A 23,623-nucleotide genomic window follows, 5' to 3' on the forward strand; every position below is an offset into this window, starting at 1 on the left:
GGAAGAGAAATCCCTAGTGTCCAACATCTAGAGCAGGGGTCACCAGCCTTTCCTAGGTAGAGTCCTGAAATTTGACCTTTGACCTCCATGTATGGTTCAAGTGATACTTTTTAAAGTCACTAATAGTTACAGCTTCATTCATAAATAAAGATGCAGCACAGTGGGCAGAAGCGGTCAGCCAGAGTGCTCCTGGGCCTTTGTGCCTGCCCGCTGCACATGGGTGGGCCAGTTCTCACTGCTGCTCCAGCTCCGTTTCCAACCTCAGCCTGCGCTCCAGCATGGGCAAGAGCTTTACCTTTATCTGGGCAGTTAAAAAGGGCACATACAGAAAACCCACCAACAAATCGTATTGATTCCTCCCCACCCTCCCAGGAAAAGCCGAAAAATGGAAGAAACCTTGTTATCGGGTTTCAAAATATACTAATTAGTTGAAAGATTTTAAAATATATTAGAGCAATGTTTATACTACCTCCTACATGGGAATGGAAATACACATGAAACCAGGAGGGGGCCCTGGGGCTAGGGTTCTGGCTCATGCTCTGGTGGGGGTTCCACAGCCGGGGATCCAGTGGGGGCCCTGTGCTCTAGCCCTGCACCATGGCAGGGGGGCTTTGCCACAGAGGCTCTGACACCTGGTCCACAACAAGGCCCTGGCCCTGGCCCTGACCCCACACTGTGGCTTGACCTTGGGACTCTGGCCCCAGCCTCCTAGCAGGGTTCCAGCCTCAGACCCATGCTCCTGCTCCTGCCTCCTCACATGCTGCCCAGGAGAGGAGGGGCAGGACTGCAGCCCCGCTGTGTACCACTCTAAATTGGCTCGCATGCCGAGAGTAACCTGCGTGCTGGGGGTTACCAACTCTTGATCTAGAGTAATCCCATTGCAGGATCCAGTGGACAGATTCGCATTCACTTCAAGGCAGGATTGGGTCACTGACTGATGTCCTGATCACAATCAGATTATTTTCAGACTATCAAACACTCATCATGAAGCAACTCCTGACTCACGTGCACAACCTAATTAACCAGCTCTGGGTTTGGGAGCTACCTGGAGACTTGAGCTGAGAAATCCTAGCATCAGGCCATGGCGCAGAAGTAGTGCTCCCTTCTACAGGCCTGCAAAAACTCTTCCAACTTTTACTTCTTCTTCGAGTGTCCCCGTGGGTGCTCCACAATAGGTGTCGGGCTCGCCTGGCGCCGCAGATCGGATCTTCCAAGCAGTTTCTGCTGGACCGCGCACGCGCCAGCGTGCACCGCTCCCTTGCGCGCTCCTGGCCACGTGCGCGATCCGGTCCCCGCCAGTTCTTCTTAACCGCCGTCGGCTGCAGACGGAATCCGAACTAGGCAAAGGCCAAGTTAGCGTATTCAATGGTTTTAACTGTTTTTTCTTTAAAGTTTTCAAGTTCTTAGGCTACTGCAAGTTAGCCAGTTGTTATTTTAAAAAAAAAAATAAATAAAAAACAACAAGCGGGACGGCATTCAGTCCAGTCCCAGTAACAAGTGGAACACCGGAGGCCAGGAGCCTAGGGCCATCAGCCCTCCTGCCGCGGCAGGCTATCGGAGAAGGGGAAAAACAGCACAGAGAAGGTGCTGAGTACCCATTAACAACTGAAAGACTCACCAACAATGTCGTCTTCAGGATTTAAGAAATGTGAGTCCTGCCGAGAGGCAATGCCAGCGTCTGATGGGCACAGTCTATGCATAAGGTGCCTGGGGGAGTCCCATGTCACGCAGAAATGCTCCTTCTGTGCAAAACTAACAGCCAGAGCAAGGAAGGACAGGGAGATGCGGCTTAAAATGCTGCTCTTCGACAAGGCCCTCCAGCCAGACGTGCCGGAGCGGCCGCAGCAGGAGGGACCCTCCGGGGCCCATAAAAGGAAAGCCGCCTCTCTCACCCCATCAGCACAAAAACGGAGGAAAGCCTCCCCAGCCCGATCCCTGCCGGCAGCAACAGCGAGCGGGACGGGAGGAGCGCGCAGCCCCCAGCCGCAGCAACAGCTGATCGGCGGCGGCACGGAGAGCCACGTGGAGGCGGCTCAGCCTCCGATAATCAAACAGCTGCCCCGCACTGCAGGCAGGGCGGCGGCTAAACAAGCGCCGGTACCGGCGGCACCGCAAGCAGCGGCACCAACCCCCGGGGAACCGGCGGTGCAGAGCGCGCAGGCACGCAGCCTGCAGGCACCGGAGGACACCGCCCGTGCAGCACCGCCCATAAGCGTGCCAAGCACGGCACGGACGGGGCAGAGATCCCCTACACGCCAGGGGGCGGAGTTACCTCCTCAAGGGAGGGGGAAGGCTGAACACAAAACAAGGCACCGCAGCCCCTCTCCAGACAGGGCTGCGGAGTTGCTTTCTTTCAGCCCTCCGCTTATGCTGCAGACTTCAACCAGAAGGCAGGGGTCCTCCCTAGCCTACCCGGAGCCCCCGTCTCCATTTTTACAACCAGCCTCGCCCTGGCTGGGACCACCTTCACCCTTCCTGGGGTTTGAGCCGCTGGAATACTAACCAAAATCGCTCTCTCCAGTGTCCCAGATCTCTCGACGATCTCGCTCCCCCAGACGCAGAGGGTATGCACCAAGGGAGTGGTCCAGGTCACCTTCCCAAGAACAGTGCCTATACTGCCATGGTCGCCCCTATCACGCGGGGCATAGACACCACCAGCAATCTACCAGGGAAAGATCCCCACAGACGATCTTGTATCCCCGAGGGCAATCGCGAATGGGGACAGAGACTCAAGTATCTCAGGGGGGACTGGTTATGGAACCCCGAGATTTTCCCTCGCAAGCCTCTAGCGAGAGGGTGTACCATCACCAACAGGAACCGGAAGGGTCCAGAGAGGCGTACCCCAGTGGTTCCTCGCTCTCCTCCCCGGACAAGGCTATGGCCCCGGGGGACGTCCATCCTCCGGACGATCACAAACAGTTTCAAGAGCTGTTTAAAAGGGTGGCCTTCACGAAAGGCATCCAGACAGCAGAGGTGCAAGAGAAACACCATAAGCTCCTCAAAAATCTGAGACCTCCGGCCTCCTCCAAAATAGCAATACTGCTTGATGAAGCAATCTTGGAGTCCGCCACTACGATATGGCAGACCCCTGCGACTATTCCGCCTGTCCACAAGAGAGCGGATAAGAAATACTTCGTGCCGGCGAAGGGCATGGAGTTCCTGTTCAGCCACCCACAACCAAATTCCTTGGTGGTGGAGTCGTCGCAACAAAGATCAAAGACATCTCAATTCAAGCCAGGGGGAACAGACAAAGATGCCAAGAAGCTAGAGCTGTTCGGCAGAAAGGTCTACTCCTCCTCCACTCTACTGTTGCGAATGGCAAATTACGCAGCGCATTTAGCGAACCATAATTTCGACAACTACACTAGGTTAACCTCCCTCATGGACTCGCTTCCAGAGGACAAGAAACCGGTGCTCAAGGCCATCGTGCAAGAAGGCTACGCGGCCTCGAGGACGGGAGTTCAGATCGCCCTGGATGTTGCGGACACAGCAGCACGTTCCACAGCTACGGCAGTGGTGATGCGAAGGGAGTCCTGGCTCCAGACTTCGGGTATACCGAGGGATCTGCAGGCAAAGATAGTCAATCTTCCCTTCGACTCGCAGAAGCTGTTTGCTGAATCAACTGACTCAGTCCTTCATTCCAGTAAAGATTCAAGAGCCACACTTAGGACCCTGGGGATTTACACCCCTCCATACAGAAAGAAAAAGTACTATCCTCAACAAAGACGGTACCAGTACCAGCAACAGCGTCCCCAGTACCACAGGGGTTACGAGCAAGGGCGACATCAACAGCACCAGCAGTACAGAACTCCCAGGCGACGTTCCCAACAGAGCCGTGCGTCCTCGGGGCAGGGCCAAAGGCCACAAGTTTGACACACAGATCCAGGGCTGCGCCATCACCATCGCTCAAGGTCATCCGAAACGGCTATTCCACCATCGCCTCTGACCATTCTACGACCAGTGGCAAAGGATCACCACAGACAAATGGGTGCTGGAGATCATAGCCACAGGGTACGCCATCCCCTTCCAGTCGCTCCCACCGCCACAACCTCCGCCCAGGCCCCACCTCCAGGAGGCCTCCCACGTAGTGAGGCTCAAGCAGGAGGTAGACCATGTCATGCTCATAGGGGCAGTGGAAAGAGTGCCGGAGCAACTGCAAGGAAAAGGGTTCTACTCGAGGTACTTCCTCATGGAGAAAAAGACAGGAGGCTGGAGGCCCATCTTAGATCTTCGAGGCCTCAACCGGTACCTGCGCAAGCAACACTTTCGGATGATCACAATCGCCTCCACACTTACGGCACTGGACGATGGAGATTGGTTTGCAGCCCTCGATTTACAAGACGCGTATTTTCACATAACTATCCATCCGGCTCACCGGCGATTCCTCCGGTTCATGGTAGGCAAAGAACATTTTCAATACAAGGTCCTACCGTTTGGCCTCTCCTCGGCCCCCAGAGTCTTCACCAAGACCTTGGCAGTGGTGTCAGCCTACCTGCACAGACGGGGGTATTTATATTCCCATATCTGGACGACTGCCTACTCAAAGGGGCCTCGAAGGAGGAGGTACTACGCATGATACGCGTCACAGCAGGCACATTCTCTTCGCTCGGCCTGGTTATCAATCTGGCAAAATCAAAGATAGACCCCACACAGGACATAGAGTTCATAGGGGCTTGCATAAACTCGGTTACAGCGAGAGTGTATCTACCAGAGACTCGCTTTCGGGCCATCGGCTCCCTCGTGCAGGTCATCACCTTCAGCCCTACGGTGCCAGTCCTGACGTGCTTACAGCTGCTGGGCCACATGGCAGCAGCGACGTTCGTAGTACAGAATGCCAGGTTACACATACGCAGCATGCAGCACTGGCTGGCGAGCGTATACAAACCGGCAGCACACACCATTCCCAGGGTGGTGTCGCCCACAGCAGAGGTGCGCGAATCCCTGCAATGGTGGGTAAACCCCAAGAACTTGCTAACAGGGGTACCCTTCCACCAACCACAAATATCGGTTTTTCTTACTACAGATGCCTCCCTCATAGGGTGGGGAGCACACATGGGCGAAGAGGTGATTCAAGGGCTGTGGTCCTCCACGGAGCAGTCACTGCACATAAATATACTGGAGCTCAGAGCAGTGTTCAATGCCTGCAGACACTTTCGAGACGATATACAAGGCAAAGTTGTCGGGATCAGTACAGACAATACCTCCACCATGTTTTATATAAACCGGCAAGGAGGAGCTCAGTCCCATGCCTTATGTGCGGAAGCAGTCCAGTTATGGAACTGGTACATCGCCAACAATATAATCTTGAAAGCCTCGTACTTACCAGGCGCTCACAATGTGAAGGCAGACCAGCTGAGCAGGTGTTTTGCACTCATGCACGAGTGGCGGATCCGTCCCGATCTGCTACGACCGATTTTCCACGCATGGGGTTTTCCCCAGATAGACCTGTTTGCCACTCAGCACAAGAAGTGCCCACGATTCTGCTCCAGGGCAGGACTGGGACGGGGGTCCCTGGGGGACGCGTTCGCGATCTCGTGGAAGGGCCCCCTGCTTTACGCTTTTCCTCCCACAGTGCTGATCCACAAAGTCTTGCAGAAAGCCAGGAGGGAAGGAGCCCGAATGATCCTGATAGTCCCAACGTGGGATCGACAACAATGGTTCCCCCTACTCCTGCGCATGTCGGACCATCCACTGATGCCCCTTCCGGTGGCGCCAGATCTGCTCACGCAAGCCCAGGGGTCCATAGTGCATCCGCACCCCCAAGGCCTGCGACTACAAGCGTGGTTAATCCATGGCTCAGCTCCCTAGAGAGCACATGCACGGAGGAAGTGCAGCAAGTCCTAGAAAGTAGCAGGAGGACTTCCACCAGGAAGACCTACAAGCAGAAATGGACTCGCTTCACGGCATGGTGTTCTACCAAACAGCTGGCCCCCCTTTCGGTGCCTATACCTGTAATACTAGAGTATTTACTGGACCTCAAGAGAGGAGGACTCTCGCTATCCTCGTTAAAGGTCCACCTTGCCGCCATTTCGGCGTTCAGACACGAGGAGGAAGGGCACACGGTGTTCGCCCATCCCATGGTTACCAGGTTCCTCAAAGGGTTGGTAAACCTATACCCCCCTCGGAAACCACTTCCACCTTCGTGGAACCTGGACCTGGTGCTTAACGTGCTAACGGGACCACCGTTCGAGCCCTTGGCCACGGTTTCCCTCCGCCTCCTTACGATAAAGACTACCTTTCTTCTCGCAATTACGTCAGCTCGCAGGGTGAGCGAGCTTGCAGCAGTTATGGCAACGCCACCCTGCACTGTTTTTTCCAAGGAGGCGGTAACCATACGGCTGCATCCAGCCTTTGTTCCCAAGGTTTCTTCTGAGTTTCACATTAACGAACCTATTGTTTTACCCTCATTTTATCCAAAGCCTCATAACTCTAACAAAGAGGCGCACCTACACCTCCTGGACGTGAGGAGGGCGCTAGCCTTCTATGTAGACAGGACCAAGTCCTTCCGGAAAACGGATAGACTCCTAGTCTCTCTCGCTCCCAAATCGAAAGGAGAAGGTCTCTCTTCGCAGAGAATTTCGAAGCACATCGTATCCTGCATAAAAATGTGCTACGAACTCAAAAAGACTCCTTTACTGGCCACTCCCAGGGCTCATTCCACTAGGACGGTGGCGGCATCAACAGCCTTTTTCAAGGGCGTTGCGCTAAAAGACATTTGCAGAGCGGCGACCTGGTCATCCTATGACACCTTCGCCAAACATTACGCCCTTCACAGGGTATTCCAAGAGGATACCCGTCTCTCGACAGCGGTCCTCTCGGGGACAAGCTGCACATAATCCGATTACCCACCTCCTATCTTGGGTTACTGCTGGGTAGTCACCTATTGTGGAGCACCCACGGGGACACTCGAAGAAGAAAGACAGGTTACTCACCGTAGTAACGGTGGTTCTTCGAGATGTGTCCCCGTGGGTGCTCCACTACGCGCCCATCCTCCCCGCTTCGAATCTCTGTTTAGTGTTTTGCAGGAGCATCCGAGGCGGTTGGTCAAGGAACTGGCAGGGACCGGATCGCGCACGTGGCCAGGAGCGCGCAAGGGAGCGGCGCGCACCGGCACATGTGCGGTCCGGCAGAAACTGCTTGGAAGATCCGATCTGCGGCGCCGGGCGAGCCCGACACCTATTGTGGAGCACCCACGGGGACACATCTCGAAGAACCACCGTTACTACGGTGAGTAACCTGTCTTTCCTCCACTCTGCAGAGCAAGTGGGAAAAGATTCACACATTCTCAGGCCAGAAGAAACCATTGTGATCATTTAGTCTAACCTGCTGTATAACACGGGACATAAACTATTCCCAAAACAACTCGTTTTGAACGAGAGCATATCTGACATCAAGACTGGATATTTTGGTCACTGATGAAGACTCCACTATGATTCTTGCTGAGCTGGTGCTATGGTTATTGCCCTCCCTTGATGTTAAAAGTTTACATCTTATTTCCAGGCTTAATTTTTCTAGCTTCAAGCGTACAGCCATTATATCTTAGTCTGCACCATCAACGAGCCCATTATCAAATATTTCTCCCCATGGAGATACTTCTAATCAGGTCAGACCTTAATCTTCTCTTGGAAATAAATGGAGCTCCGTGTGTCTGTCACCTTAAGGTAGTATTTCTCAATGACTGATCCCTGGCCTCACACCAGTCCCTGAGAGCTTCCCGATACAGTTCAAGGAGGCAGCAAAGAAGGTTGAGGAACATTTTTCCAGGCCTGGTTTATAAGCCTTGAATCATTCTGATGGCTCTTCTCTGAACACTCTCCAACTGATAAATATCCTTGAAGTGTGAGCGCCAGAAATGCATAGAGTATTCTGGCAGAGGTCACACTAGTGCCAAGCTGAGGGGTAAAAATGACCTCCCTCCTTCTACTCAAGGGTTCACCTGTGCTTGCATTTGCTCTTTTGGGCAGAGTGTCCCAGTGAGAGCTCATGTTCAGCTTATTATCCACCATGCCTCACAAAATGTTTGTTTTAGAGTCTGTTCTTCCCAGACTAGAGATTCCTACTTTGGAAAGACGGACTACAGTCTTTGTTCCTAGTTGTACACATTTACACTCAGCCATATTTAAAATGCATATTGTTTGCTTGCACTCATTTTGCTAAGCAACCCAGATCACTTGGTAGCAGTAACGTGAATTCTTCATTTATCACTCACCCAATCTTGTAATACCTGCAAACTATATCAGTGATGATTTTGTGTTTTGTTCCAGGTCATTAATGAGGTTGAATAGCATAGGGCCAAGAAACAATCAATGTGAAACCCCCAATAGAAATACATTAGATGATATTGCCTATTTACAGTTAAATTAGGAGACCTATCAGATAGCCAGTGTATAATCCATTTAATGTTTGCCACATTAGTTTTTCATAACACTAGCTTTTCAATTTAACATATCATATAGAACCTTGTCAAATGTTTTGCAAAAGTCTAAATATAGGATATCATTATTTCTTTTAGAAAACTTATAATCTCTTCAAAATATCATTAATTTGACAAGATCTATTTTCCATAAATCAGGCTGTTTGGTATTACAGTAAAGTCTTTCATATCTAGCAGCCCTTGCACTGGGAAGTTGCTGGATATTCAAATATTCTGAATAATAGAGAGGTATACCCAGCAATACATAACCTTTTTAAAAAAAAAGACTACATACTAAGAAAACTAAAGTGTATGCAGAGTACTTTATTTACCAACAACAATGGTATTGTACACTGTAACCTTATACTGCATTTGCTATATTGATCTGTATTTACTTTCAGTATACAGGTTTCACCTCCCTGGACCAGCACCTTGGGACCTCAATGGTCCCAAATGAGAGGTTTTGCCAGGTGGTTAATAGCCACCTCCCCCCACCCCGCAATCCCTGGCCACCCCTGCTGCCCTGCCACAGCAGGTTCTTCTCCCTGACTCTGGCTCTGCATGGGGCAGCAGTTGGAAGCTGGCTCCCCAGCCCCAGCTCTGGCTGCATGTGGGGCAATCGGGGACTCTGGTACCCAGCTCCACATACCTTGCCTCCCACTGGGCTGCTGCCTCTGGTCACAGCCCCACACAGGGCTTTGGGGAGACTTGCTTAGCTTGCCCTCCTGTGCTGGCCCTCTAGTCCAGGAGCATGCCTCATCCTGCCAGATCAGGGATGTTGCTGGACCAGAGAATGTCAGTTTTCAGAGATATGCTTTCCATAAGTACAGAACAGGTTGTAACTAAAATTTACTTATGGTTAAAATGCCAATTATTTCACAGGTCTGCATGATAGAATGCCGGATATGAAAGAGTTTATTTTAATCACATTTCCCTCCTTTAATTCCTCATGATGGAAGTACCATACAAGCTGCTCCATTTTCTTTCTCAGTGTTGATGTCATAATGACAAGTCTATCATAAGCCAGGTCATCCCATTCCACCAAGTTTAAGTATTGGTACAACATTAGCTTTTTTTCCAGTCTATTGGACCTTCTCCCGTGTTCCAAGACCTTTTGAAAAGTCACCATTAACGGTTCAGGATGCTCCTCAGCCAGCTCTTCTAAAATGCTCAAGGGCAAGTTAATCCACATCAACTAAATTTCAAAATGCCTAAATGTTGTTTTGAATCCCAGTGGGTAACTATTGGAACAGAAAGAGCATCCTTATATGATGACCGCATCAGGCTGTTTTCCAAATACAGAACAGAAAGATTTATACACCATTTCTGCCTATGGTCACTATTGTTAATAATTCTACCATTTCCCTCTAGGAAGAGGGTGCGCATTGTCCCGGATCTACTGACTCTTTTCCTCACCCAGCGTTCCTTGTCCCCTTACTGCAAGGCCTTATGGCACTCAGACTTGCAGCCCCTCCCATGGGCTCCCAGAGCCCTGCCTTACTCCTGCCCAATATAACAGCAAACAATCAGGCCCCATGGCAAGGGAAGCAAAGAGGAGAGTAGCTAATCTGCCTCCTGATGACGAGTCTGGTGTGCTCAGTTATTTTAGTACTTAACATAATTCTCTCTAAATTTGTTTACTTAGAAATCTTTCCATGTGTATTTTAGGTCCTGATTTTAAGCTTTAACTCAGTAAAAGAGAGTGGTTCAGATCAATGGTCCTTCTAATTTTTCCAGCCATGAGTGGAATAAATTTTGTTCTGTGCACCAATGCATGTGTGGATGTGCACCATCAAGAGACATACATGCTGCCCATTGTGGGTGGCTGTGAGTGCTCTGCTGACCAGCTGGGCAGAACCTGAATCTCTCCTGGGCAGCCATCCATGTGCTCATCTTGCAGGGAACACTGGTTGGGATTATCCAATATAAACTGCACCAGAGAAACAGGGCATTTCATTTTAAAAACACAGTTGCCCTCTCCGCTTAGTAGTCTGCACTCTTGACTCGCCGTGCATGTTGCCATGGTTTAGTACTTTAAAAACTGATAACACTTAATCACTGGGTGCACACGGATCTACGCAGGCAGTGACGACCTCAAAAGCAGCCCCAAACAGAAGCATTCAACAGAAGTGTGTAAAAGGCACCACTCACCACTCTGTAAAGTCAGATCTTTCCGGTGAGCTTCATGTGCTGTGTTACACAGGCAGACTCCTCTACAGGGCTAGAAAACACTGAGCAAAGAGAGGAACTCACAGCACGTTTATTCTGGAAGCTGTTTATTCCTCTGTTGTGCAGAAAGGCTCCAATGTACAAGCTGGCTCTGCCCATCTGGGTTGCTTAGAAACAGGATCATTTTGCTTCAGGGCTTGATTGAGAATTCTAAAATGAAAATAGTGCCCCCGTTGGCTGCATAAATTAAACTTGAAACCTAGCAACAAGGCCACAAATTCATTGCTATTGTTTCAAATGTTAGAAAATAAAAGACAAAGGAAATATGATCCAGGGTGAGAAAAAACCGATTTGAACGGAGAGCAGATCTGCTACCTTTTGTACTGTGTCAAGAGCTGGAGTATTGCCGAATATTTTTTTCCCCTTAAACTATAGGGCCCAAATCTTTGCTACACTGCACCTTCATTTAGCCATGTACAAGTGCACCATTGAGGCCGGATTTACACCTTATGTGTCTGTAGACAAAGTATTTTCAGTGTCTCCTGGCCTGAAGTTAACCTTTCTGTTGCACATAGTTTTGGAGAGGTCAGGCACCCTTAAATATGTGCCTATTTGGAAATCCAGCCCTCTGTGAGCAATGCACCTGCAAATGAGAATGGTAACACCTTGCACTGGTGTAAGTGACCATAATGTGCAAGGCAACAGAGAATCAGTCCTCCATTTGTCTTTCAGTTTGTAATTACTCCAACCCATTTATTGATAACTCCTTACCTCACCCACCAAAGTACACCATCCTACAGTTGCATAGATTATACAACTTTAAGGAAAAATACGCACTCACCATACAACTTGCAGTGAGTCCTCATGGTATGCCTTCAACATAAGGAAGTGCCAGTGTCTAAACATGAAGTTAAATATGTTATAATTCCAATCCACCTTGATGCCCTGCAATTAATTCACATGGGAAAACAGAGCCTGGTACAAACATTTAGTTACAAAATACATTTCAGATTTCAGTGCAAATTTTAATCTCAGGCCAGGGTTCCAGAAAGCACTGTGGTCCCAGGCCAAACCCGGAGCAAACCTGGGCTGAGTTACAGCTTGGTAAACCTTTGGTCATTTCTTGGAGGAAACCAAGCAAAATTCTGTGGGTCAGTGTTGAACAGTGTAAGCAGGGGGTGAAAAACCAGAAACCTGATGGAGACGTCAAGCTGTACTACCCCCAAACCAGAGTGATCATTCACACTTCCCTGACCTTATTGGCCTCACACATAGCACCAACTCCAAAAGAACAGCCAGATTTGGTTCTTATTTATCCATGCATAAACCTGAAGCAGCAACTCCAGTGACTTCAGATTGTAGATTACAAACTCATCTAGGCAGGACCTATGTCCTTTAAAAATAGTGCTTATGTAACTATATAGTAAAGCAAAATATGGCTTCTCCTAGCTGCAACCCACCAATCAAGTTGGGAGTTTCAGGTGAGATGAGTGATGAGGTTTTGGATTTGAAGGCAAGATCATGCACACATGCTGAGTGACAAAAATCAGGGATGCATTCGCATAATCTTCTGCAACCCAGCACTGCTGAGATTGCAGTTGCATTGGAGAGATAAAGCCTTCAACCATAATTTAACTTTGTATCATAAACTAATTTGAAATATTTGATTACCACTAGATGGCAGCCTATTACTTGCTATATCAAAGAAGAAAGCTTTTTTGCGTGCATGTGAGCCTATATTTTTCTAATCAAAACAACCATACATTTGCAGCTAAATGCAAGCCACAGTTACAATTAAATATGATGAAGCAGATCATGTAGTACAGCACATGGAGCAAGGAGTGAAAAATAAAAGGATTCTAATCACAGCTGTTACATCACTGTGTGATCTTGGGAAAAATTACCTGTGTGTGACTGAACATGACTGGGAAATGGTACAAAGAGGATCCCATGTTAAAAAAAACAAAAAAAAATACACATGCTGCAATTGAATTGTGCAATAAATAGCTTCTCTTTCAGAAAATAAGTGCTCAAATAATACAATTCTAGCCCAGCCAGTCCGCCACTTATTTTTAATTTTACTTGTATTGTTTGTATTGAGTTTTGTTAACTACAGGTTGAGTTAAACTCTCAAATCCAGCACCCTTGGGACCTGATGTGCTGGACAATAGGAGGTCAATATTGTCAGGTAGGATTACCAACACTTCCACTGAACTCTTAGAAAACATTCACTGTTAAGTTACAGTTAAATAACGGGACAGAACACTGAAGCCAAGACTGGTAGCTGGAAACAAACTTTATGGGACCACAGCTTGACCACACCCATGATAAATTAGTTAAATTCACACTGGATTATATCTACTGCTGGAAAGGAGAGTTGTGGATTGGAAAGGTTCAACCTGTACCTTGGAAAAGGCATCATCTACACACTTCTTTAAGAATAAATATTCCATTCTATAGTATCATTAAAATGACCTTTCATATGTGCTGCTTTCAGTTTCTCTTGAGCTTTTTTATGCCATATAGATTCCCATTGCAGTAACTCAATTCCAAAAATCAAAGAATCATTAAAGGAGTTTTATTATTGATTTTGAAGGTAAATATGCTTCATTATAAATACACCCCAGGCTATGAGAGCAGTAGGTTGTTGGTCAGGAAATTCATGTGGACACGATTGGATACTTCAGAATCTGATCTCACACTTCTGCACTAGCTATAACACTATTGGCTTTGGGGTGGTTACTAGTATTTCCACCCGTGTGAAAGCAGAAGCATTAGTTGGAAAGCACTGGAAGCTGCACCAAAGAGGTTATAAGGACAAGGAGACTTCCATGCTCACGTATTAGAGAGCATAATGTTAACCCCCTGATGTCAGGGAAAGATTTCCTTTCCCTTCCTCCCTGTGATGTGGGATTTGAGCAAGAGCATTATGGACATTATGGACCAGGTTCCGCTCTCTCCTACACTGGTGTAGGCATGGAATAAGCTCCCTTCTTAGTGCTTGGAATCCAGTTGCTGACTAGAGAGAATCACTCCAGAGTTACACCTGTGTATTTAAGAGCAGAATACGGCTCACTGGCTCTTCTGCTCTGGGGAACAGCTCACCAAACTCTGGTTTCTGGACGATCATTTCCTCACCATTCGTACGCATTCTTTGCCCAAAGATGGAAGCTGGGCAAGCAGAGCAGTCTCACAGGAGAGACAGGAAAGTAATGAGCTCAGACTCTGCTTCAGGAGCAAGGGAGAGGCAGAACATTTTGCATGGTCAGGAAACCAGAAAAAGCAAATTGCTATCTAGCGCATACATATCACATTGACACCCTCCACCCTCAGAGCGTTGTAATGGCTACAGATGGGTCTGGGGCATGGTTTCCCAAACAGGGGGGCATGGCCACCTGGGGGGGCATGAAGAAATTCCCGGTGGGGGGCACAAGGTGACCCAGCCATGCCCCCATCTTTCCTCCCACCTGAAGAAAGAGCCAGCCTTTGGTTTTGGCTCTCAGCCCTGCCATTTCACATGAGTGACCGGGTGCAGCCACTATAAAAAGCAGGTAACTGGCAAAGACCCACATGGAGCTAGCTGCCTCCTGCAAATGTGAGTAAGTGTATGTAGGAGGGGGAGTAGGAAGATGGGTTAGATGGAGGGGGCTGGTGGTTCCTGGCCTTGTAGGAGGGGAAGGGCTTGGGTGGACGGCTGGTGGGGCTTGGGCGGCTGGTTTGTGGGATTCGCAGGGCTTGGGCAGCTGGCCTCAACAGCACAGGTCTCAGGAGGCTTGGGCTGGCAGGTGGGTGGCTGACCCTGGAAGTATGCAGCTCAGGGAACTTGGGCTGGCTGGAAAGCAGCTGGCCTGGCAGCATGGGCTCAGGTGGGCCTTCAGGTGGCTGGCCTGCAGCTGGGGCAAGCGGTTGCTGGGAGGCAAGCTGGCCTCAACGGCTGGCAGGAGGCTGGCCCTGGCTGTGTGCTGCTTGGGCAGCTCAGGTGGGCGGCTCTGGCAGTGCAGGTTCAGGCGGGCAGCTGGCACGGGGCTCAGGCAGCTGGCCAGCTGGGGCTGCACCCCAGGCACCTGGAGAGGGCCAAGAAAAACTTTTAATACTTATTTCTAATCTTAAATAAAATTTTTATATCAAGTTTTTGTGTTTATTTTAAATTACGAATTGAATTTTTTGTTAAAAGGGGAGTGGGATGATGGAAAGAGGAGGTGGGGGTGTGAGGGTTTCTCAAAATTCAAAAGAGGGGTGTGATGCCAAAAAGTTTGGGAACCACTGTTGTAGAGGATTTTTTCCCCCTTTCCTTTCCAAGGTATTGGTTTGATTCTCCAGAGTCTGCAGCCACTTGGCACTGCTCTAATACACACGAGACTCCTGGGAGGGAAGGAGTCTATAGAGCCATTGTAGGTCCTACGCCACCTCTCTCCAACTTGCTAGAGAATAGCCAGGAGAAAGAGGGCAAACTTAAGAGATCCCAGCACGCTGCTAACTGATAGCTGCTGGTGCACCCAAGGTGGAGTTGCTGGAGAAAGCTACATAGCGTCCTGGCCGAGTTGATAATGTACTAAACATGCAGCTGGTTCCAACTGTGCCAAGCCAGCCCAAGAATGTCAAGCAGGTATAACAAGGAAGATCATTTCTATTAAATGCTGAATAGTTGAAACTTCATTGGCCACCAGGCTTGCATTTTACAGCACAGATCTAAAGAAGGGCTATGCCTGCAACCCCTCTGCCTCTTGGAAGCAGTCACTGCAGGCAAGAGCAGCACAACTCAACATCTTAACTCTGGTTTATGGCACACGCAAGATTTTGCCTGGCCTTTTCCACTCTCCGCTCATTACACAGGGCTCAGTGGACCCAAAGCCTCCTTATCTCCCACAACTGTACAGACTTGTGGGTTACCTTAAGGTAGCTTTTGAAGGAGCACAGCTGTTATGCCCAGAAAGAGGGTGTTCAGGTCAGCCTGGACAGCACTATTAGCCCATTTCTCCCAACTCAGTTCCTCCCAGAATTTATCCACTCTCATCTCTTCTAATCCACTTCTCTCCCATCCCTCTTAGGCAGTCATTGCTCCTTCAGCTGTTCCTTTTTAACCACACATTAAAATGAATAAATAAATAAAAAGCTTTTCTGAAGATTTTCTAGTCAAACAATAAACTAGTTGTGGTAAGTTTAGAAAAATTATTAAATTGAATGAAAAATACATTGTCCTTTTCCAGCCAGTTCTGGTACTTCTGTTCTGTATAGGTCAGAGTTTCGAAAATATTAAACAGAGCTGAAGTAAAAGCAAACCAACAAGCAACAACTTGGCAGCATGTGAAATCAATAATGAAGCCACCACAATTCACAGTGACCTACCAACTCACAGCCTACTGCAGCATAGATGGGTTTAACTCCCACCTGTGATTTAATCAGCTGCTTCCCAGGTGGTCAGATGAAAGCCCACCAAGCTGCTCAGCTGGCAATGTGACCTGCAGGGAGGAGGACTGGTTTGTATGTGACTCTCAGGTAGATGGCTTCAGTGGGGACTGTAGTCCTACATGGACTAGGATGAGAAAGAGGGGAGCCAGAGACTATCCTTGACTCCCAGGGAGATGGCCTGGAAAGTGGGACCTGAGGGGAGTCCCTGGGTCAAGGAAAGGCCATCGTTTATATGATGAACAGTTTTGTTTGGAGAAATAAAACTTAATCCCTGAAGAAAAGAATTGAACTGCAGCACTTGGACATGCTTGCCTATGAGCTTGTGTGCTGGTGCACACAGTAACACAATAAAATTCCTTTAATCTGGCCTCTGATGGTCTGGAAATGTTCATGGTCCAGCATCCCCCGAGATACGCATACCTTGACATTCCCATAAGTCTGGGGGCTTGGGTGGTGGGATGAGGCCATGGGAGGGGGCAGGGGGGCCAGGCCTGGGGTGGGTTAGGGCTGCAGGAGGGTTGTGGGGTGGAGTTGACCTGGGATGCGCGGGGTTTGGAGCCGGGGAGTGCAGGGGAGGTGAGGCTGGAAATGTGGGGAGCGGGGGGTGGGGGGTGAAAAAGCGGCAGGAGCACAGGGGCGAAGAACCTGAGAAGCGTGGGGTGGTAAAGCTGAGAAGCTCAGGGGTGGTGCAGAAGCTGCAGGAGCACGGGGTAGAGAAGAAGCTGGGGATGTGCAGGAGTGGTGAGCCGCAGCTGGGCATTCGGGGTGGTGAGCCACAACAGGGGGGTTTGAAATAGGTCATGAGGGTTATGGGGACATCCAATAGTCCATAAAATTAGGTAATCTGGCACATGTGCAGTCCTGGGCGTGCCAGATTAAAGAAATTTTACTGTATATTTTACTGCTGCTGTTCAGACACTGACCTCCTGAATACCTTAATGCTCCCACTGCAGAATGTGACTTGATCTTCGACGCCTTCTTGGTGCTTATAGTAAGATCTGTTAAAGCTGACTTTCCCTCTTCTTTGTTGTTCACACAGAGCCCACAGCTTCAAAACTGCTAAGTTTGTGGCCAGAAGTGAATGAAAACAAGAACAACAGAAGCAAATCTGCCATACACAGGCTCTCAGTTGATTCTCAGAAACCCAGACTGTATTACAGTGCTGTGACCCACTGTAAACTTGAGTGATTGGAGAAGACAACATCCGTGGCTGTGCCACAAATCAAGGGCAGATTTACAAGGGCACGGGGGCTGGGTACTACAGTACTCCAGGGGTCCGTGTTCCCATTTCCTTGCTAGATACCTGTGGCTAGATAGCGTTTGTGATTTGTAACTCACTAACTGGGCTGTGTAAAGTCCTACACCACGTAACACATTATTTCTGCTGCCTGACTGGATGACTCCCAAATGACCAGGGACTTTCAAAATGGCTCTGTAAATGGCTCAGATTGCTTATGTAGTCCCCGTGCTTTTTCCTTTCCATGAATATTTTCATAAATAAAAGATCTTCTTGTTGTGGTGCCTACAGAAGATTTGTCAATGGCTGGGCAGGTGATGTGCTGTGACTGCTGATAGAACAACGCTGTTATTTCCTTCTTAGTTTCCAGCTTTATTATATCCGTATATTGTTTCTCATCTTTTACCTACACTACGCTCCTTCAGGGCAGGGACTTTCTTTTGGTGATGTATTTGTATGGTGCCTGGCATGATTATTATAGCCTCTAAGTACTACTGCAGCAATCTATGTGCATATACTGCATATGTCTATGGTTACACTACAGCGCTGTGCGGACAGAAGTCGCTGTCGGAAGAGATTTCCCAACAAAGCTTCTGTTGACAGAGCGTGGCCACACACAACAGCAAATAGGAAGAGCACTCCACTCTGTCAACAGAGGGGCTGGACTGCCCAGCTGCTCTTTCGACAAAACAGACACCCTGAAGCACAGCAGACAGGACTGCCCATTGTTGTGGATGCCCTGTCTGTTCAGAGAGGCAGCCCCCGCCCCACCCTGCAAGCAGTCACACAGCTCTTTTGCTGCCAGAATCTGTCAACAGGGGCAGTGTGCCTCAAAGCTTTGAGGCAGAGTGCTGCCAGCAAAAGTGCTGTGTTTTGTTGAGATACTGGCGACAAATCCCATTTTGTGTGTGCACGCTCCATGAGTTTTGATGACAAAACCAGGGTTTCTTGGGAAAACCTGCTAGTGTAACCGTAGCCTCTAGAAAGTGAATGAGAGGGGCGGTAAACACAGTCAAATCAAACTTTTTATTCAGACAAATAGCCCCCATCTGAATTTCTCCTGCTCTGCTGAGCTCCGTCCGTTCCTTTGACATTCACTACCATTGAAGGCGTTCAGTACACACGTGTTTTAAGCACATTTTACAGTAAACTCTTGCACATCCGGCAGCCTCAGGACCAGGAGGTTGCAAGATAGCTGAGAGGATCCCCTAGAGGATCCCTTCACTGTTATCCACCAGTGCTCTGGGGCCAGACACAGGCAGCTTGAGGCTCCCAGGAGCTTTCCAAGTTTTTCTCCCTTTCCCAGTCCATGGGGGCTGCTGCAGGGCACAGGCACATGTGGGGCTGTGGCAAACCCACCTGCTGCTGGCTGTGGGTGCAGAGGGTCCGGACCAGCTCCCCGCCCCATCCCTTCTGTTTACACGCCATCATCAGGCACCAGTGGAGGTGTAAAGAGTAATGGTCAATGCTAGCAGTAGGGGTGGTGAGGCTCCCCCACCTCCAGCCATCATGGATGAAAAGAAGGAAACACCTTGTAGCTGCAACCGCTCAGGCTACTACAGCCCACTGCACCCACTGAGGCCCAGCCCCCACTGCTCCCCCAGGCATGGAGCAGGCAGGCTGGGATCCCAGAGTGCTCAGCTGGGGACAGGCCCCATGTGCCAGCGGCTGAAGGGAGTGCAGAGATGGATGGATGGAGGAAGCTGGGGGGACTGGTACCATCCCAGCACTGCACCCAGCTCCCATGGCTCTTCTGGTGCATCAGGCCTGGCATGGTCTGTGCTGTGCCGCCCGCTGATGGTGCTGAGTGCATCGCTGCACACTGAGGCACAGGCTACAGCCGGGGCGTTTCCCCTTGAAGCGACAGCCATGCTGGTAGCTGTCACGCAGTGCCCGGCCCTGCGGGGCACTCTCCCACTGAGAACCCCCCTGCACTGAGCAAGCTCCACATTTCAACTGATGTTAATGCCAAGTGATAAGAATATCAGTTAAAAAAAGCAGCTCCTCCCACCATCCCACTTGGAGCAGTGAGCCCTGCGGGGCCTTGCGACAACTACACTCGCCACACTGGAGCTTCTGGCTGCAGCAAGGGGCTTCGCCTTTGACCCCACTTGGTCCAGTGCAAACAGGGGTCGGGTGCCCCTGCACTCCCCCCCAGCCTAGCACAGCTCAGCCCACCAGGACCGTGCCTTAGGGGCTCACACCAAAGGCTGGGGTCCGCACTATAGTGGCACTCCCCTCCTCGAAGCTTTCGGCAGCCCAGCCCTTGGAGCTCCACCTTCACCAGTGCAGCCCGCCTGGTGGCAGTGCCAGTTATCTGAGAATACCGGTTAATGGAATACCACTTTAAAGACAGTTTACTGTATTAAGAGGAAGAGGTCTTTGAAAGCCCCTGCTGCCCCAAGCATGCTTATTACTATCATAGATTTGTTTAGGGTAGTCCTTACGGTTACCATATAAAACAAGGGGACACCTCTGAGATGGAGTATGTCTGTATCAGCATCTAATAACACATGTTGTACTTACGTGTAATAGTGTATCTAGTACATTCATATAATGTGAGTCGGTAGATACCGACACTAGTAGTTCCCCAACATACTGGGACTTTCCAGACAAGCAGGAAGGAATGGGTACTTGCCCTGAGTTTAGATTTTTGGCTAGCCAGATACCAGGGTAGGGGAACAGCACACTTGACTTTATATGCAAATCAATAAGATGCACTGTGGGCTGCTTCCGAAAGAAGTAGACAACATAAGGTGGTGAAAGAAGAATTGGTTTTCAGGGTAGGGTGCGAATATAAGCTGTTGAACCTAATACATTTTAAAAAAATAACTAGATAGTAATTTGGCATACCGGGGCTAACCCCAGGATCTAGAGGCATTACATTGCCCCAGAGGTTAATAAAGCCCTGCAAGTAAGATGTAGCACATTAGAATTGCTGACAAAACCGAAGACATAGTAATTCTACATCATAATATTGCCATGGCTTTGAAGCCAATATTAGTTACTGGTAAATCAATTATTCTTTTTTCTGAGTTCTGAATCTAATGGAATTTGGATAGCCACTGGTTTTGAATTAATTGAAGCTTACAGTGTATGGAAGATATATGAGAGAGTTTTCGTATGTACTTATTGCATTATTGTTTTTTGTTTAAAGAACTCTGTGTGTCTCCTTAGCTAAATAACTTCAGCATTCTACATTTACCTCTTATTTTTCCTGGTTCCTTTCCTCATGATTGATGTGCCCTACCTGACTCAATTTCACACACACGATATTTCAATACACAGACTTAGTTGGGTGGTACTGTTTGACAGCAACACATTTAATAGCTGTGTGATCACTGGATGAACACTAGGGTCAGAGGACTGGTAGATTTTGTTACAGTTAATTAAACAAGGTTTTGGAGCATTTCCAGCTGCTGCACTCAAACATCTTCATTAGGATGGGCTATGTCATAACAGGGGCTGTTTTGAGGATCATCTCATATATACATGGAACAGCAGTGATCTCATAAGCATCTCATGGAAACAATGTCTATGTGGAAAAAAACATTATAAGCCAGTTTTAAATGTATTTGCAACTCCCTTTAAATGAAATTTAGCAGCTGGAAGCAAGGAGCAGAGGCAGCATGATATGACCAGCAAGTGCCCTGTGGACACCTATTCACCTACATATCCTTGTTGTGGTGTATAACTGAGTTTCTGGCTTTTCCAAGAGTGACCTTGTGATAAATCTTGTTCTCGTGCAAGTCTCATGGAGATCTCATGTTGGATGGTGTAATTTCTAAAGTCAAAGCAGTATAAAATGACCATGCCTGTCTAATCCAATTATTTATAGGAGAAGATAGCAAAATTCCCCAGAACACTTGATAGCATTTCCAGACCAGACTTCTCCAGAGAGACCAAGATAATTAGGATACAAGGTCTATGGAAGCAGAACATACATGCTTATACTTATACTCTTTTAAATGGCAGTATTAGGATGAACTTCAAGTAGGGTTCCTTCAGACAATGTGACACACCATTTAAGCATTTCATGAGCACTGGGTATTCTGGTTGTCTGGAGGATCCTTCTTCTGAAGTAGTGACTGCTTCCAGGTGTCATTAACTAATTCTACCTGCAGTGTGCAAATAGCAACCATATTAAATGTGCAGACCTGACAGACAGTCTCCATTCTAAAAGATCTTATAGTCCCATTTGTATGGATTTTGTTCACTTCTAAAAAAAGTTGAGCTGACCAGCTGAGAGCCAGGTGCCAATTTCACGTTCAGAGTCACTGCATGGTGGAAACCCTAGCTGGCCTCTGAAATCAATTGTAGTTTTGCCAGGAACTTGATGGGGCCAGGAATTCACCCCTGATGTGCAGCAGTAAAATGCATACAACAGTTGAGACAAGCTTAACAAGAGCACTACAAATAGTATACTATCATCCATTCTGCTTTATTGGAATCCATTTCTTAATTCCTAAGGCCTGCTCTCAAAGGTCTCATTCTTTTTATTTTAGTTGGTTTATTAGGTGCCCCAAGGATATAGTTGCAAGAGGGAAGTCATTCACTGCTCCTTTAATTTGGAGCTATACGTTTCCTTCTAGTTTCTCTTGGCCAGCCAGACAACACCCCTCCCTCTGGCCATGAATAGAGGCTCCATCGCCTCCAGCCATAGCTACCAACCATCAGCCTGGATAGCCTGGATAGAGATACTAATCTGAACTCAGAGCCTGGTCCTTGTGCTCTCTGGTGGCCCAGTGGGCATACAGCACAGGGCATGTTCAAGCCGGGCCCCTCTCCTTTTTGTCCTGCCTACCACCTTGTTAATATTAGCCTGGCAGGAAACAGTGGCATTCAGGGGCTCTGCCATTTCAGAGCACCAGGGCTAACGTGGTCAGTGAATTTTATTTGTATGGGCTTGACAGAGTCACTGGCTGTATTTCAAATATATGACCCTTGCCTGCCACCTTACTCCACTTGAAACCTATTCTGTGTCAAGTCTCATTGTTTTCCCAGGGGTTATTCACAAAGGCTCCAATTTGAATAGGTACTTATGGACACGCCTAACTTTAAACTTGAAACTTCCACTAACATATGCCATCAAGTGCCACCAATGCCCCTCTGCCATGTCCATTGGACAAACCAGACAGCCTCTGCACCAAAGGATAAATCAACATAAAAATCAGACATCAGGAATGGGAACACAAATAATAAACCTGTAGCAGAACATTTGGACCTCCCTGGACATTCCATAATGGATTTAAAAGAAGCTATTCTCCTACAAAAGAATTTGATCAGCTGATTGAATTGGATTTACAAATTATTGAACACCGTGGCCGTGTCTACACTAGCCAAAAACTTCGAAATGGCCATTCAAATGGCCATTTCGAAGTTTAATAGTGAAGCGCTGACATACATATTCAGCACCTCTTTAGCATGAGGGCGGCTGCGGCACTTCGAAATTGACGCGGCTCGCTGCCGCATGGCTTGTCCAGACGGGGCTCCTTTTCAAAAGGACCCCAGCTACTTCAAAGTCCCCTTATTCCCATCTGCCCTGTGCTAGCCATTCAATATACCAACATTAATTCCCAGACAGCTGACGTGCAGCCGAATAACTCAGTGTAGCCCACTACTTCAAAGTGTGCAACTCAAAAAAATTCAATTACCGTTTGCCCCCTTTATTGCTAAATTTCCAAGTGTCAGAGCGATCAGTTTGAATCTGAACTGAGGGTGAAAGTTGTCTGTATCTTTCTATAAAAGCCACACACACATGCATAGAAAGCAGGTTCATTCACAAACAGAAAAAAGGGCTAAATTCAGTGACTCTCAGTCACAATAATTCCACACTTTCTAATCTCACGTATGAGAAATTTGGAAAATATGTCAGATGTCTTCCACATTCCTTAGGGTTGTACACCAGTGCCAGTAATAATATTCGATTTAAGGACATAGAATAAGGTACAGTCCCACAGCTGCACCACAGGAAACAGCAGAGTGGTGTGCGCCAATAGGACAATGAAGGCATAATCCCCTTTTGAAAAAATATTTAAAACATCAATGAACCTGAACTGGACCACAGAATCTGGACCCCTTGAAATGTGGGAGACATAGATGTGGATCAGAACTCTGTGGTTCTTGTCCATCTCGAGAAAGGCTAACACTGCAGCACGATTCACTGCCTCGTGAAAGGCACCGAGATTCCTTATTTGAAAATAAATACAGAAAGTGGCAACAAATCCAAAGAAATGGACGCATTTACCTGCACCAGTCATGAAAAGGGATTCAAAGGAATATCTATGATTGAGAAATTGTAACCAAAATGGTCATTGGGGTGGGTGGGGAGGAAACAAACCACTAGAAATAAAACAAATTAAAAAACCAACATTTTTCCAAGAGCAGATGAAGTG

The 23,623-nt window shown here is 48.2% G+C and overlaps 1 protein-coding gene across 1 annotated transcript in view; it reads right to left on the bottom strand.

The window, feature by feature from the left end:
• C2H7orf78 (chromosome 2 C7orf78 homolog) overlaps positions 1-10,599 on the bottom strand; it is a 30,264-nt gene extending 19,665 nt beyond the window's left edge. The window contains exon 1 of the mRNA XM_074986204.1: positions 10,565-10,599. The gene's annotated coding sequence lies outside the window, so the exon portion shown is untranslated. The remainder of the gene's footprint in view (positions 1-10,564) is intronic.
• Between the last annotated feature and the right edge of the window lie 13,024 nt (positions 10,600-23,623).

The sequence above is a fragment of the Carettochelys insculpta genome, chromosome 2, assembly GCF_033958435.1.
Source record: "Carettochelys insculpta isolate YL-2023 chromosome 2, ASM3395843v1, whole genome shotgun sequence".
In the NCBI taxonomy this organism is placed as follows: domain Eukaryota; kingdom Metazoa; phylum Chordata; order Testudines; family Carettochelyidae; genus Carettochelys; species Carettochelys insculpta.